Here is a 14,029-nt window from a genome sequence, read left to right on the forward strand (position 1 = left end):
ACGTTTTAAGGTAAGAATTATCACTTCGATTAGAAAATTTTTTGGTTGGGGTTGGCGAACTTATGACATGTAACCAAGTTAATAGTATAGTAAATTTTATCTTCTCCCAGAATAATTGTGAATACCTGTTCGATAGCAGGGTATTTACCAGAGGTTTTCAAGAGTGACCGGAGGGTATGAAGCCAGACCGGAGGAACCACTAGTCATTCAGTATTGTAAGTACACAATTCGTCAGTTAAAAAGAGTTCTGAATGGAATAATTGGACATATGAAGTAAGCTTCTTCTGGACTAATTCGGTAAAATACGTGACAGGATGTCTTGACAGGTAAATTACCGGTTAACAATGTCTTTGTAGCTTGGCTAAAGCTCGTTCACCTCTAGTATGACCTTCAATTTTTCACGTGAGGCGTTGACTAAATTCACTCTTCACGATTATTTTGACAAACAAACAAAAACAGAAGAATTATATGGATTTGGTTTGAATTTCGCACAAAGCTACGCGAGAGCTATCTTCTGCGCTAGCCGTCCCTAATTTAGCAGTGCAAGACTAGAGGGAAGGCAGCTAGTCATCATCACCCACCGCCAACTCTTGGGCTACTTTTTGACCAACGAATAGTGGGATTGACCATCACATTATAATGCTTTCACGGCTAAAAGGGCGAGCACGTTTGGTTTTACGAGGAGTCGAACCTGGAATCCTCGGATTACGAGTCGAGTCCCTTCACCATCTGGCCATGCTGAGCCGTTTTAGTGGGGTTTAATAACGTTAGAATATCTGCTGATATTAAATAGTTTGCCCCCCAGTGGCTCAGCGGTATGTCTGCGGACTTACAACGCTAAAAACCGAGTTTCGATACCCGTGGTGGCCAGAGCACAGATAGCCCTTTGTGTAGCTTTGTGCTTAATTCAAAACAACAACAATTAAATAGTTTTGTAGGAGGTACATGACCACGTCATGTTCTTACAGCTTGTGTGTTTGTTGTTCTAGTTATCTTTAAAGTTATTATATTGATGTACGGATAGAATGGTCAAGAAATATAACATGAACAGAAAGTTGCCCGTGGATAAATATTTCAGTTTTGAATCCATTGTTAGTGATTTAATTCGACTGTAATTTGGAATGGGCAATGACAACGCCAAGTATTAAAATGAAATGAACCCACGAAATTTGGAGAATCAACCCTGACCGACTGACAGTTGCCTTTTATAATTATGATAGTAAAAGTGTGGTTGTATTCGTAAATGTAAGAATATAGATTCATGTTTCTAGTTACACACAAAGCGATTATATATTCAAAGCTACCAACCACAGTTCAATTTAATGGTAACACCTTTGAATCTGGTCAGTGTTAAAACCGCTTTCTGCTCAAACGCCCAAGCTCGGGGCCCGCCATGGCCAGGCGGCTAAGATGCTCGACTCTTTATCTGAGGATCGATGGTTCGAATCCCCGTCGCACCAAACATGCTTTTCCTTTCATCCTTGGGGGCGTTACAAAGTCACGGTCAATCCCACTGTTCATTGGTAAAAGAGCAACCGAAGAGTTGGCGGTGAGTGGTGACGACTAGCTGTTTTCTCTCTAGTCTTACACTGCAAAATTATGGACGGCTAGCACAGATAGCCCTCGTGTATCTTTGCTCGAAATTTAAAAAAAAAAAAGCCCAAACTCGAAAGATGTAATAAAATCCTGAGATTATGAATTTAGGACATTTAGATAAGTTATGTCATGAGCGATAGCTTTAAAAAATCAATCTAATATGAAAGTAAATAAGTTTTTCTTAACTTTGTTATGAAATGCACTCTACAAAATGTGTTTATTAAACAAGTTATAATTATTATAAATAAATGTGATAATGATTCCGTGATACTTGTCGCTTCTAAACTTGAATAACTGATAAGAAACTGAACTCTGGGGTTAATTGTTTCTTGCCCTGACTGATCAATTTATTACGTATTAGAAGTACTCTTTTAGCTAAATCAAACAGTAATAACACATACTAATATTGCAATTATTCAGTTGGCATTTCAAGTCTCAGGGGTCTGCACGCGCGACTGTAAGTTTGTTTCGTTCCATTAAGTTTACTTAAGAATTAATCTCTCTCAAAAGTTGCTCTAAATCATTTCGAAGAGCGCAGTAACAAGGAAGATTAGAGACTCGCACAGAATATTATTAACAGTACAGTGGTCAAACTGATAGCTCGAGCTATTGTACAACTCTCAGCAACGCTGGCAGCTCATCATTTTCACAATAGAAGAGTTCATCCCCAAACTAGTCTCATAAATAACAGAGTATCTTAAAGTATAATTTACCTATGGCCGTATGCTAGACGTGCTTTTAATTAGGTGTTGACAGTATGCCCTTCTTTAAATAAGTAATTACACGTTACCATGTTTACTTTAAACGAACCACCCAAACAGTACTTCTTTCTTCAACGCCCTCAAACGAACCATCTCATAACTACTTATTTATACAAGAAGGGTTACGTTGTAGCAATTTTTAAAGTACATCGTGAGGTGGGCTTGAATAATATATGACAACGAATAGGTACGCTGACTCTACAATAATGTTATTGATTTTACTCTTATGTCTGATATTTTAACCTACCTTCTCATCTGCAGGATATTTTAAACTACTTCTCTATCATAAATTAGTTCAATTTATAAGAATCGAAATCGGGATTTTGTTAAGGAATGGAAAAATAAGAAACTTTGTTTAGTTTTGACGTGGACGGATACCTTTTCAGATTCCAAACACTGACTGCTTATGTATTGGTTGGTTGTGAATTATTGGATAGCTGATGTCTCGTAATCAGTTGCTTTAAAACACTAGTAGAAGGTCTGTCAGGGCTAAAATCTAATGCAATATATACGTTAATGAAGAGAATCCTGTATAGTAAACTAAGTTGAGGCACTTAATTTTATAAATTAATACATCAGCTAACTAAATCCTAGAATACATTAGTTGAGTACACATGCTATAAGCGACATTTTCGGCCATAATCCCACTAATGCTTCACGAGATGCAAAATATTATTATAATACTCACATATATACTCAAAACATGCAAAAGTTTAAAAGCATAAACAACTAATGAAAATAACTATAAAAGGTAAATACATCGTTACTTGACATTCGCTGTTCATATTTATTCATATTTATATATTTATGTATCTCACCGATACAGTTTCACTGACACTTAATCTCATTGCTATGATTACTGATTCATAATAAAGTAATTATTTATTTTATTTGCAAAATGCAAAGTTCTATAAGGAAAACTAAGATCATTTAGACCTTCACTAAAATACCGTAAGATTTTCTTTTAAGAAGTGTTTTTATGAGCTCAACTATTCAGATACATAATGTGTGTTTATGTTACTAGTTTCAAAGAAGAAACAGGTAAGATTACATCAACGCCACAAAATGAATTTTTTTCACATTTATATCTTTACGACTTCTATTTTAAGGATTGAATTTCGACTGTATTTAAAACACAAAAAGACAAATAGTTTCTGGAATGGTGATACTTTACACATCGGACTGCTTTCGAAATTTGATATTTTTAACACTATTGTAGTATTATAAATATTCTCCTGGCGGGTGTGGACATTTTAAACAATGAACTAATTATTTCAACTATCAACAAGATGACCCCTGAAATGATAAAAACATATAAAATTATTTTTAAAAAATAACAATTTGTTAGATGGGTGCTCTCATCCAGAAACTATTGAAGGACTTTGATGTAATGACATTCAGTGAACTAGAGACCCATGATACATGAATATTCAATAATGTATCGACGAATTATTGAAGTAAGCCGTATTTTACGGCAGTGCTACGTATGATAATGGTTCTCCTTCACAGAAAACCAGGAAAGATGATCTGGCCAACAAATAGGACACAGGTTCACCATCTCCCCAAGGTTACACCACATCGCCCAGAAATATAATTTATATTATAATCAGTTTTACGAGGCACAACGAGGTATGGCCAGTACACTTATATATGGATGCCAGCTTCTAAAACCATGTTTAAGTACACAAAAGTTACTAAACTCTATCAGTATACTCATATATGGATGTGAACTTCTGAAATCATGTTTAACTAGACCAAAGTCACTAAACTCTATCAGTATACTCATATATGGATGTGAACTTCTGAAATCATGTTTAACTAGACCAAAGTCACTAAACTCTATCAGTATACTCATATATGGATGTGAACTTCTGAAATCATGTTTAACTAGACCAAAGTCACTAAACTCTATCAGTACCATCATATATGGATGTGAACTTCTGAAACCATGTTTAACTAGACCAAAGTAACTAAACTCTATCAGTACCATCATATATGGATGTCAGCTTCTGAAACCATGTTTAACTAGACCAACGTCACTAAACTCTATCAGTACCATCATATATGGATGTCAGCTTCTGAAATCATGTTTAACTAGACCAAAGTCACTAAACTCTATCAGTACCATCATATATGGATGTCAACTTCTGAAACCATGTTTAACTAGACCAAAGTCACTAAACTCTATCAGTACCCTCATATATGGATGTCAGCTTCTGAAACCATGTTTAAGTAGACCAAAGTAACTAAATTCTTTTAGGGAAAACAAACGAGGAACATAAGAGGAAACTAATAGTAATAAAAGTTAACAGAAATCTACTTGAATGAGCGTCTAGGATTCCAGTTTCTTCAGCCCTGTTTCCAGCGGAAACAGCTGTTGATGGTTGCGAAAAGTGTTTAGACGCTTATGAAGTTTTGATCTATAAGACATCGTTATTTTCAAACCAATGTCTAATATCTTTAGTACCAAAAGATAAACACAGTTTTTTACAACTGCTTTATGACTCGAAAAGTTATCTTTCATAGCCGCAGCATCCATTTTGTGGGCGTGGTTGTTGTCATGAATTAGCTGTCGTTCAAAACTTGTTGCTGCCTTACGTGTTTTGTTGTACAGAGTTTTTGTCGTTGTTTTCTTCCGTAGAGGATATTGAGTAATTCTTCTTTTGGAATGTGTCCTCTTCAGATTCAATGTTTAACACTCTCACTTTTCTAATAGCCTTCTACAAATAACCTCCTAGTCATAAAGTTAATCATTGTTGTATAATCGCGGATTTACCGCTTAATAAATATCTAAGCAGTAAACATGACGTCTGTAGCGCAATAATTCGCGTCTGCGCTAACGTGTTACTACCTTAGCATATCTACATCAATCTTGTAAGTAACTTAGTTCATGCTACTTGACATTTTGAATTTTCTTTCAAATATTAAAAGGAAAAAAAATAATGGCATTTATTTTTATGGTAAAATTAATACTACATGACAAAATTAGTTTCCAGAGACCACAAGTACGAGATGGATTTTGTTTGTTGTCAGGCGCAAAATTGCACAATGCGTCGTGTCTACTACTGGTATCGAAATTCTGGTTTTAGAGTTACGAGTCTTCAGACTTACTGTTGAATCACTGGGGGAACATACGAATAGTGTGTCTGCTACGTGTACGTATGCTCCACTCTTGTAAATGTGTCTGCTCTGTGTGCGTATGTTCCACTCTTACAAGTGTGTATGCTCTGCGTACGTATGCTCCACTCTTAGAAGTGTGTCTGCTCTGTGTACGTATGTTCCACTCTTACAAGTGTGTATGCTCTGAGTACGTCTGCTCTGTGTACGTATGCCCCGCTCTTACAAGTGTGCCTGCTCCGTGAACGTATGCTTCACTCTTACAAGTGTGTCTGCTCTGTGTACGTATGTTCCACTCTTACAAGTGTGTCTGCTCTGTCTACGTATGCTCCACTCTTACTAGTGTATCTGCTCTGTGTACGTATGCCCCACTCTTACAAGTGTGTATGCTCTGCGTACGTATGTTCCACTCTTACAAGTGTGTATGCTCTGAGTACGTCTGCTCTGTGTACGTATGCCCCGCTCTTACAAGTGTTTTTGCTCTGTGTACGTATGTTCCACTCTTACAAGTGTGTCTGCTCTGTGTACGTATGTTCCACTCTTACAAGTGTGTCTGCTCTGTCTACGTATGCCCCACTCTTACAAGTGTGTATGCTCTGCGTACGTATGTTCCACTCTTACAAGTGTGTCTGCTCTGTCTCACGTGCATGTCCCACTCTTACAAGTGTTTTGCTCTGTCTGCATGCATGTCTCACTCTTACTAGTGTATCTGCTCTGTGTACGTATGTTCCACTCTTACAAGTGTGTATGCTCTGAGTACGTCTGCTCTGTGTACGTATGCCCCGCTCTTACAAGTGTTTTTGCTCTGTGTACGTGTGTTCCACTCTTACAAGTGTGTCTGCTCTGTCTACGTATGCCCCACTCTTACAAGTGTGCATGCTCTGTGTGCGTATGCCCCACTCTTACAAGTGTTTTTGCTCTGTCTACGTATGCTCCACTCTTACTTGTGTATCTGCTCTGTGTACGTATGCTTCACTCTTACAAGCGTGTCCCCTCTGTGTACGTATACTAGACTGTAACTTTTTAAATGTAACCACTTAACTTATCGTTCTTAATGTATATTCGCTTGAATGCATTGCAGACAGTTCCATGGTTTAGGTGTATGATAAAACATTGTTATGAATGCAGTATTAGTGCGATGTTTGCTTTCTTTTGTTTCTTCAACAAAAGTAGAAACCAGCCAAAGAATGCAGGCCCATTTCGACCGGTTACGTGTTGCTAGGAGACCCACGAAGTTGTGTACTATCAGAAGAACTGATGAGTTAATCGCGTGCGGACCTAACCTTTAACTCACTAAGAACACGCGTAAAACCGTGCAGACCACGAAAAGTCAAAATTAACATTCTGAGCAGTGTACGTTCATCTTTCAAAATATAAGCTAACATTACTCAAACCGTCGGTTTCTACTGGAGAGATAAGAAGATAATAGGATTCGTCGCAACTTTATACGAAGCAACACGAATTAAAGGCAATCACTGTACCTGATGGACGGACTTACTACACACGCCTTTTCCAATCTAAAGGATGTGCTTTCTAACTCTTCTACAAAATTATACTGGAAAATCCCTTGGAAACAGAAGAACAAAGAAACAAAGAAGGTCTTCCCAAGAGAGCTCGAGGTGTGTTTTGTATAGGTCTGTGTTCATTATATTTATGATGCATTAACCGGTAGAAATGTTGACGAGGTGGGACGGATGTAGCCCTCAGCATTGGTAGCATCAACCCATTTCACGTGCTCGGTTTTTCTGTCTTCCTTAACAGCGTTTAGTAAATTATCAAAATATTTAAACGTTAACCATTTCTTTAAGCCAAGTAAAACATACTCTGTGTTGTCGTTTCTTTGTCTCAATTACTTATAAAATTTAATATAATATAAACAGCAAGTGTTACTAAAGGTTTAGGTTTTCTTTATGGTTAACAAATCAATCTTGTATATGTTTTAATCGACAAAATGCTATTCAGGGTGTTTGTCGGTTGATGAAATCTAACACGTTCATACGCAACTGTGCGAAAAAATGCGCATAGCACTTTATAGCAAAAGTTTCAAGTAAAAATAAAATATTGTAAATAGAATGTTTTAAAAGTAAGCTAGTGGGTGAAAATGAATATAAAAACATCAAATGTTCTGTGCACAATAGTTAATACATGTGTTAGTAGGTATTTGTAACACAATGTAGCTTCTAGTATCTAGCTTTAAAATTGTATATCTGATAATATATAGCTCTAAAATTGTATATCTTATAATATATAGCTCTAAAACTGTATATCTGCTAGTAGATATCTGTAAAACAGTATAGCTCCTAATATCTAGCTTTAAAACTGTATATCTAATAATATATAGCTCTAAAACTGTATACCTAAAAATATCTAGCTTTAAAACTGTATATCTGATAATATATAGCTCTAAAATTGTATATCTTATGATATATAGCTCTAACATTGTATATCTGCTAGTAGATATCTGTAAAACAGTATAGCTCCTAATATCTAGCTTTAAAACTGTTTATCTAATAATATATAGCTCTAAAACTGTATACATAATAATATCTAGCTTTAAATTGTATATCTGATAATATATAGCTCTAAAATTGTATATCTTATAATATATAGCTCTAAAACTGTATATCTGCTAGTAGATATCTGTAAAACAGTATAGCTCCTAATATTTAGCTTTAAAACTGTTTATCTAATAATACATAGCTCTAAAACTGTATACCTAATAATATCTAGCTCTAAAACTGTATATCTAATAATATATAGCTCTAAAACTGTATATCTAATATTACTTAGCTCTAAAACTGTATACCTAATAATATATAGCTCTAAAACTGTATACCTACTAATATATAGCCCGAAAATTGTTGAATTACTAAAATCTAAGTTTAAGAATATTGAGTTGTTAATGTTTAGCTACAAATTGACAGAATTGCTAGTAATTAGCTCTAAAATTGTTTAATTCTAATATATCACCCTAAAACTGTGAATTACTAACATTTACCACTAAAACTAGTGAAATGATATTACTTAACAATGAGAGATGTCGATATTATTTAACATAAGTCAACTAACTCTTAACTTAGAAAAAATAAACTTATGTCGAATACTTAACTTGTCCCTCGCTAGTACAGCAGTAAGTTTACGGTTTTACTATGTTAAAATCCAAGGTTCGATTCCCCTCGGTGGACTCAGCAGATAGCCCGATGTAGCTTTCCTACAAGAAAAAAACACAAAACATCCAACGTCGCAAATATTTTTCGTCTTACCCTTATTACTGTGACTGTTAATTTTCAATCTATTTTTTTTCCTTCACCTGAGTGCAAGAACAGGGCAAAATAACAACAAATGAAGCTTTTATACATGAAGAAAAAAACGGACCAAGTTCAATAAAAAGAGACTTTTCATGCAAACACTAGGAGGTGCTGACAGTGACAATTCAAATCAGTTCGTAGCGCCTGTTTAATAGTAAGGACATTAATTTATAATAAACAAAACAAGTTGGGTGATGGTAAGTACAGGGTTTTATGATCCAAACCAAAGGAAGAAGGAAACAAATGTGCGGAGCATTAGAAATAATAAAAACAAATTTCTTAATAAAGATAAACCCAATTTAGTTATATTTATTGTTTTAAGTTCAAGAATCCCGAGAGTTGTCGTACTTCTGAAGTCTGTAAGTTTGTTTGTTTTGTTTTGTTTTAAATTTCGCACAAAGCTACTCGAGAGCTATCTGTGCTAGCCGTCCCTAATTTAGCAGTGTAAGACTAGAGGGAAGGCAGCTAGTCATCACCACCCACCGCCAACTCTGGGGCTACTCTTTTACCAACGAATAGTGGGATTGACCGTCACATTATAACGCACCCACGGCTGAAAGGGCGAGCATGTTTGGCGCGATGGGGATGCAAACCCGCGACCCTCGGATTACGAGTCGCACGCCTTAACACGCTTGGCCATGCCGGGCCTAAGTCTGTATGTAACTGCAGTCCGTACGTAAGCATTATCAACCGGAATATTACTTAATAATTTAATCAATGTCACACGATTTCATGAACTATGTGGCATTCACTCAGACAGCTGAGTTGTTATAGGGCAGTAAAACCTGAATTGATAAAGATGTAGGACTTGGGAAAATAAAAAACTGATAAAAAACGTTTACTATAAATGCTGGTAATTATTTATCAATAATTTTCTCATCCCACAAGAAAGACAGAATACGAAGACGCGTACACACAATTAAGAAATATTGAAAAAAAAAGATAAGAGAGTGTCATTGTTTTTTTTATAAGCCTGGAGGAGGAAAGATAAGTTAATAAATAGCTCTAAAAAGTACTTACAGTAAAAAGTGTTCCGCCAGTTATTTCTTGATCGATATAAAATACGAAACGATTAAATACGAGAAGGGTAAAGGAGAGATAAGGAATTCATTAAGGCAACTTGTAAAGGATTTCTCTCTCCTTGGGTAATTTTTCATCCAGTTTTTGTCACTGTTCTTGGAAGGTACATTATACCCAGTAAATGATTAGTAATTTTTAATAAATGATTTCACGCGATTTGATATTCGTGATATCAATTAAGCCTAAACTTGAATTTTACGCTGGCCAGATCACACGTGATTAATAATGGCTTCGTCTGATGATGGTATTAATTCACGACAATTCATTTATATGTTTTACAAGGGTAAAAAAAAAAAATTATATAGCCATTGTAAAGACATAAAACAATGGAGTTTTAATATTAGTGTTATCAATAATGTAAAATAAAGTAAGTGAATGGTTTAAGTATGTCTTAGATATTGAAAAACGCCCATCAATAGTTCATTATGGGCGCCATTTTGTTTCCTCACAGTCTCTATTATTAACTATACTTATTAATTTAACGATATATATATATATATATTTGATAAAAGCTCTTGTACCTCTTCATTCAAACGGTAGACTGTATCCACATTTTATATAACCAGTAAAGATTGGCTTGTTTAAAGGAGACGATCTATTGTTTCGAACATTACTTATATCGTCCATGTTGTAGAGAACTGAAGTGTGTGAAAAGTGGTAGATGTTAGAAAAGGTCTCTTTAACATCCGAAACTTATAAGGATGTTCTGAATGAAAGAAACGTCGTGTATTTCACCCAGGATGCACCTGAAAGGTGGATATAAGATAAGATATTGGTTTGAAGGTTTTTTTTTCAATGACCGAAGATAATAAGCTTTACCAAAATAAGTGAAATGTCAGGTATACCACCAAATTTGGTATAAGATAATACCACTTGAAGATAATAAAGATGATATAAACAGAAACAAGACGTAAAGACAAAATATGACAAGAGAGTTATGGTATATTATAAAATAATGTTAAACGGCATACAAAACAAAACTATATTGATAATATAGGAAACTAATTTAAACTTGTAACTATAGAAAAGGTTCCGTCAAAACTTAAATGTATAGAAACTTTATTAAATAACACACATATATATATATATATACACAGCCATATTCATTAATATTAACTTTCAATAACACTAAGGTTAAAGTATACGTTAACGCGAACATGTAATTAAATATATATTATTACATTCTTATTTACAGAGATACGAATAAAGTGTTTCATAATTTGGGTATCCCCGCTGTTAGCAACATTTTCGGCCGTAAACCCAATAATATCTCATGAAGTTCGGTCAGCTTAATAGATCTGAGTAAATCCTAAATGCGTATAGTGAACTAAGAATCAAAACAATTTCTTTAATAAAATTATAATATTAGAAATTTTAAGACAGTAAACGTTTTAGCTAACGACGTTAATTAAAGAAACATTAAAGCTATTATATAGTCTACCTTACTTAGGAAACCAACAAACAGTAGTTGCTAGCTTCAAGTACTATATTAGCTTCAATGTTTGTTAAACTTTGTATCAAGAGATTACTCTAGTTAAACAAAACCTCCAGAAAAAGCATAACAAAATCTTCCGACCAATGAAACCCATTGGAAAATAATAAATGAGGAATTAATCAGAATCGTGAAATAAATAGCTGAAATACTGTTATACAAAGGAAACGATATATCAAACACACTATGATGTGAGTTTAAAACAACTAATTGCACTTCAATTAAGTGCTGTCACTTAAAACACAAAATAAAACTGAGAGAGAGAAATGAAAAATAATGATAAATACTATATTAATAGATAAAAATAAAACGCGAAGAAGTTAGAGCATATTTAATAATAATAAAACTTAGAAAAGGTAAACATCTTAATTACAGTAACAAGGAAAACAAATGTACTCAACTAATAACTTTTATACCATATATTATTAACTAACACCCCACAATGAGATATTCGTGATTTGCTAAAAACACGTGGGTTCAAGAAGTCTTGATAAAACTGAAATAGAAACCTTTATTACCCGAGCGCTTTCGAAAGGTGGACCTCTCTTCTTCGGGGACAATCTGGGAATAAGTTACTAAATTCAGACTTAGAGTAGAACACACAAATTAAACTGGGGGAAAATATCAAACTTTCTAGGTGTTTTACATACCTGTCTCTTCAAAATACTTAATTATACACTGAACATCATTTATAGTTTTTAAAAGCTTATTTAGTCCAATAAGAGTTTAAACTAATGGAATATAAAACTAAAGTTAGTTAATACGCTATACCATAAGAATGTTTTAACAGAGTTGATTCTAGTGGATACGTTTATTCGGCTACGTCAAAAAACCTTCACAATTAAGTTCAGAATACAATCAAGAATAGGCAACTGACATACAAATGTTTATTATAGTTTGTATTATTAAAATATTTGCGTATCTATCAAAACTCGGGTTGACATAAATACAGATCAGTTACTTCTTATCTGAGGTTGCCCCTCGTTGAAATTATTTGTACTTGTTGGGAGATTTGTTGACTCAATTGGTCAATTGTATTGTCGAGTGAAAAGTACATGGCCTACAAGAATTTGTTTAATGTGAAATATAATTTTCGTAAATGAAATTGTCACATGAAGATGTAATAATATTTGTTTAAATGTTGTTTAATATATTTTATACTGTTAACGATCAGATTATGTTTGTTTTAAAGCAGGACCACATCAGATTATATTTAACAACATGAGTATGCATGTAAACGAAGAAATCGAGAAACGTATGGCAAACATTTGAACACATTTGTTTAAAAAACATATCACATAAACACGGATAAACACTGTATTAATTGAACAATATATATTACAAATACAAATTAGATTTTGTTTATTAAAATTGTATTTAAAATAAACATTCGCTATTTTTGTTTAGATCAATAACTGTCAAAAGTTTTAGAAACAGTCAGTTTTAAGATAATAAAAGGAAATTATCGTACCAACAGAGGGCGGAGTTATTGTTCTCAGTTGATCAACCTTATACAGGACTAGTTGTTTAAACAGATATTTAAAACTGATTAATTCTCCCAACATGAACACGATTGTCTACACTAAAAGGTCTGTATCTCAAAATGCTTTACTTTTAACCACACAAATGGAAGTTGTAATGAAAGGAAGGCTTGGAAAGTAAATCGTTTCAGGAAGCGAACGACGATAGCTGAGAACCAAATGAAGCAGAGAACCTTTATGTTTCAGTAAGTACAAAACAACGGTAGACCATAAAAATAGTAGAGAATAGATATGTTTCATTGTGTGTAACTAAACAGTACACCATAAAGAAACAGTAAATAACCTGTATGTTTCATTGTGTGTAACTAAACAGTACACCATAAAGAAACAGTAAAGAACCTGTATGATTCAGTAAGTGTAAGTCAACAGTAGACCGCAAAGAAACAGTAAAGAACCTGTATGTTTCAGTAAGTGTAAGTCAACAGTAGACCGCAAAGAAACAGTAAAGAACCTGTATGTTTCATTAAGTGTAAGTCAACAGTAGACTGTAAAGAAACAGTAAAGAACCTGTAAGTTTTAGTAAGTGTAAGACAACAGTAGACCGCAAAGAAACAGTAAAGAACCTGTATGATTCAGTAAGTGTAAGTCAACAGCAGACTGTAAAGAAACAGTAAAGAACCTGTAAGTTTCAGTAAGTGTAAGACAACAGTAGACCATAAAGAAACAGTAAAGAACCTGTATGATTCATTTGTTTCAAACCAGCATCAGGAAGAAAAGAGGCAAAAAACCTGTTTAATTATACTGGTCATCAGACATTATCCTAGGCCTATTATATCTTCTAACACTACATTCCTGATCTTGTCTCTACGGATAGTTAAGAATTAGAAATGTGTATAAAAACACCATTTCATTTTCACAAAATTTGTCATATTTATTGCTGAAAACGCGTATCGTCCATGCTCACTGGAACACAAGAAATACAGTACCGATCGGAATACTGGAACAGATAAATAACGTTAAAACATACAAATAGGTCTAACATAATGTTTTATTACAAATATAATTAATTTTATCACGCCTTGCAACCTTCTAAAAGCGTTCACAAAATAACAATTGTTTTAGAAAACTTGTCACAAGTCAAAGAAGTAAAAAAAAAAAATTCATTTCTCACAAATCAGTAGAACGTAATGAAGT

The 14,029-nt window shown here is 34.1% G+C and overlaps 1 long non-coding RNA gene across 1 annotated transcript in view; it reads left to right on the forward strand.

Annotated features, from left to right (window-relative positions):
* The first annotated feature begins 6,378 nt into the window (after window positions 1–6,378).
* Window positions 6,379–14,029, forward strand: part of LOC143248402 (uncharacterized) — a 64,884-nt gene continuing 57,233 nt past the window's right edge. The window contains exon 1 of the long non-coding RNA XR_013026970.1: window positions 6,379–7,093. This is a non-coding gene — a long non-coding RNA (uncharacterized LOC143248402). The remainder of the gene's footprint in view (window positions 7,094–14,029) is intronic.

Source organism: Tachypleus tridentatus, chromosome 4, assembly GCF_004210375.1.
Source record: "Tachypleus tridentatus isolate NWPU-2018 chromosome 4, ASM421037v1, whole genome shotgun sequence".
NCBI classification, from domain to species: Eukaryota; Metazoa; Arthropoda; class Merostomata; order Xiphosura; family Limulidae; genus Tachypleus; species Tachypleus tridentatus.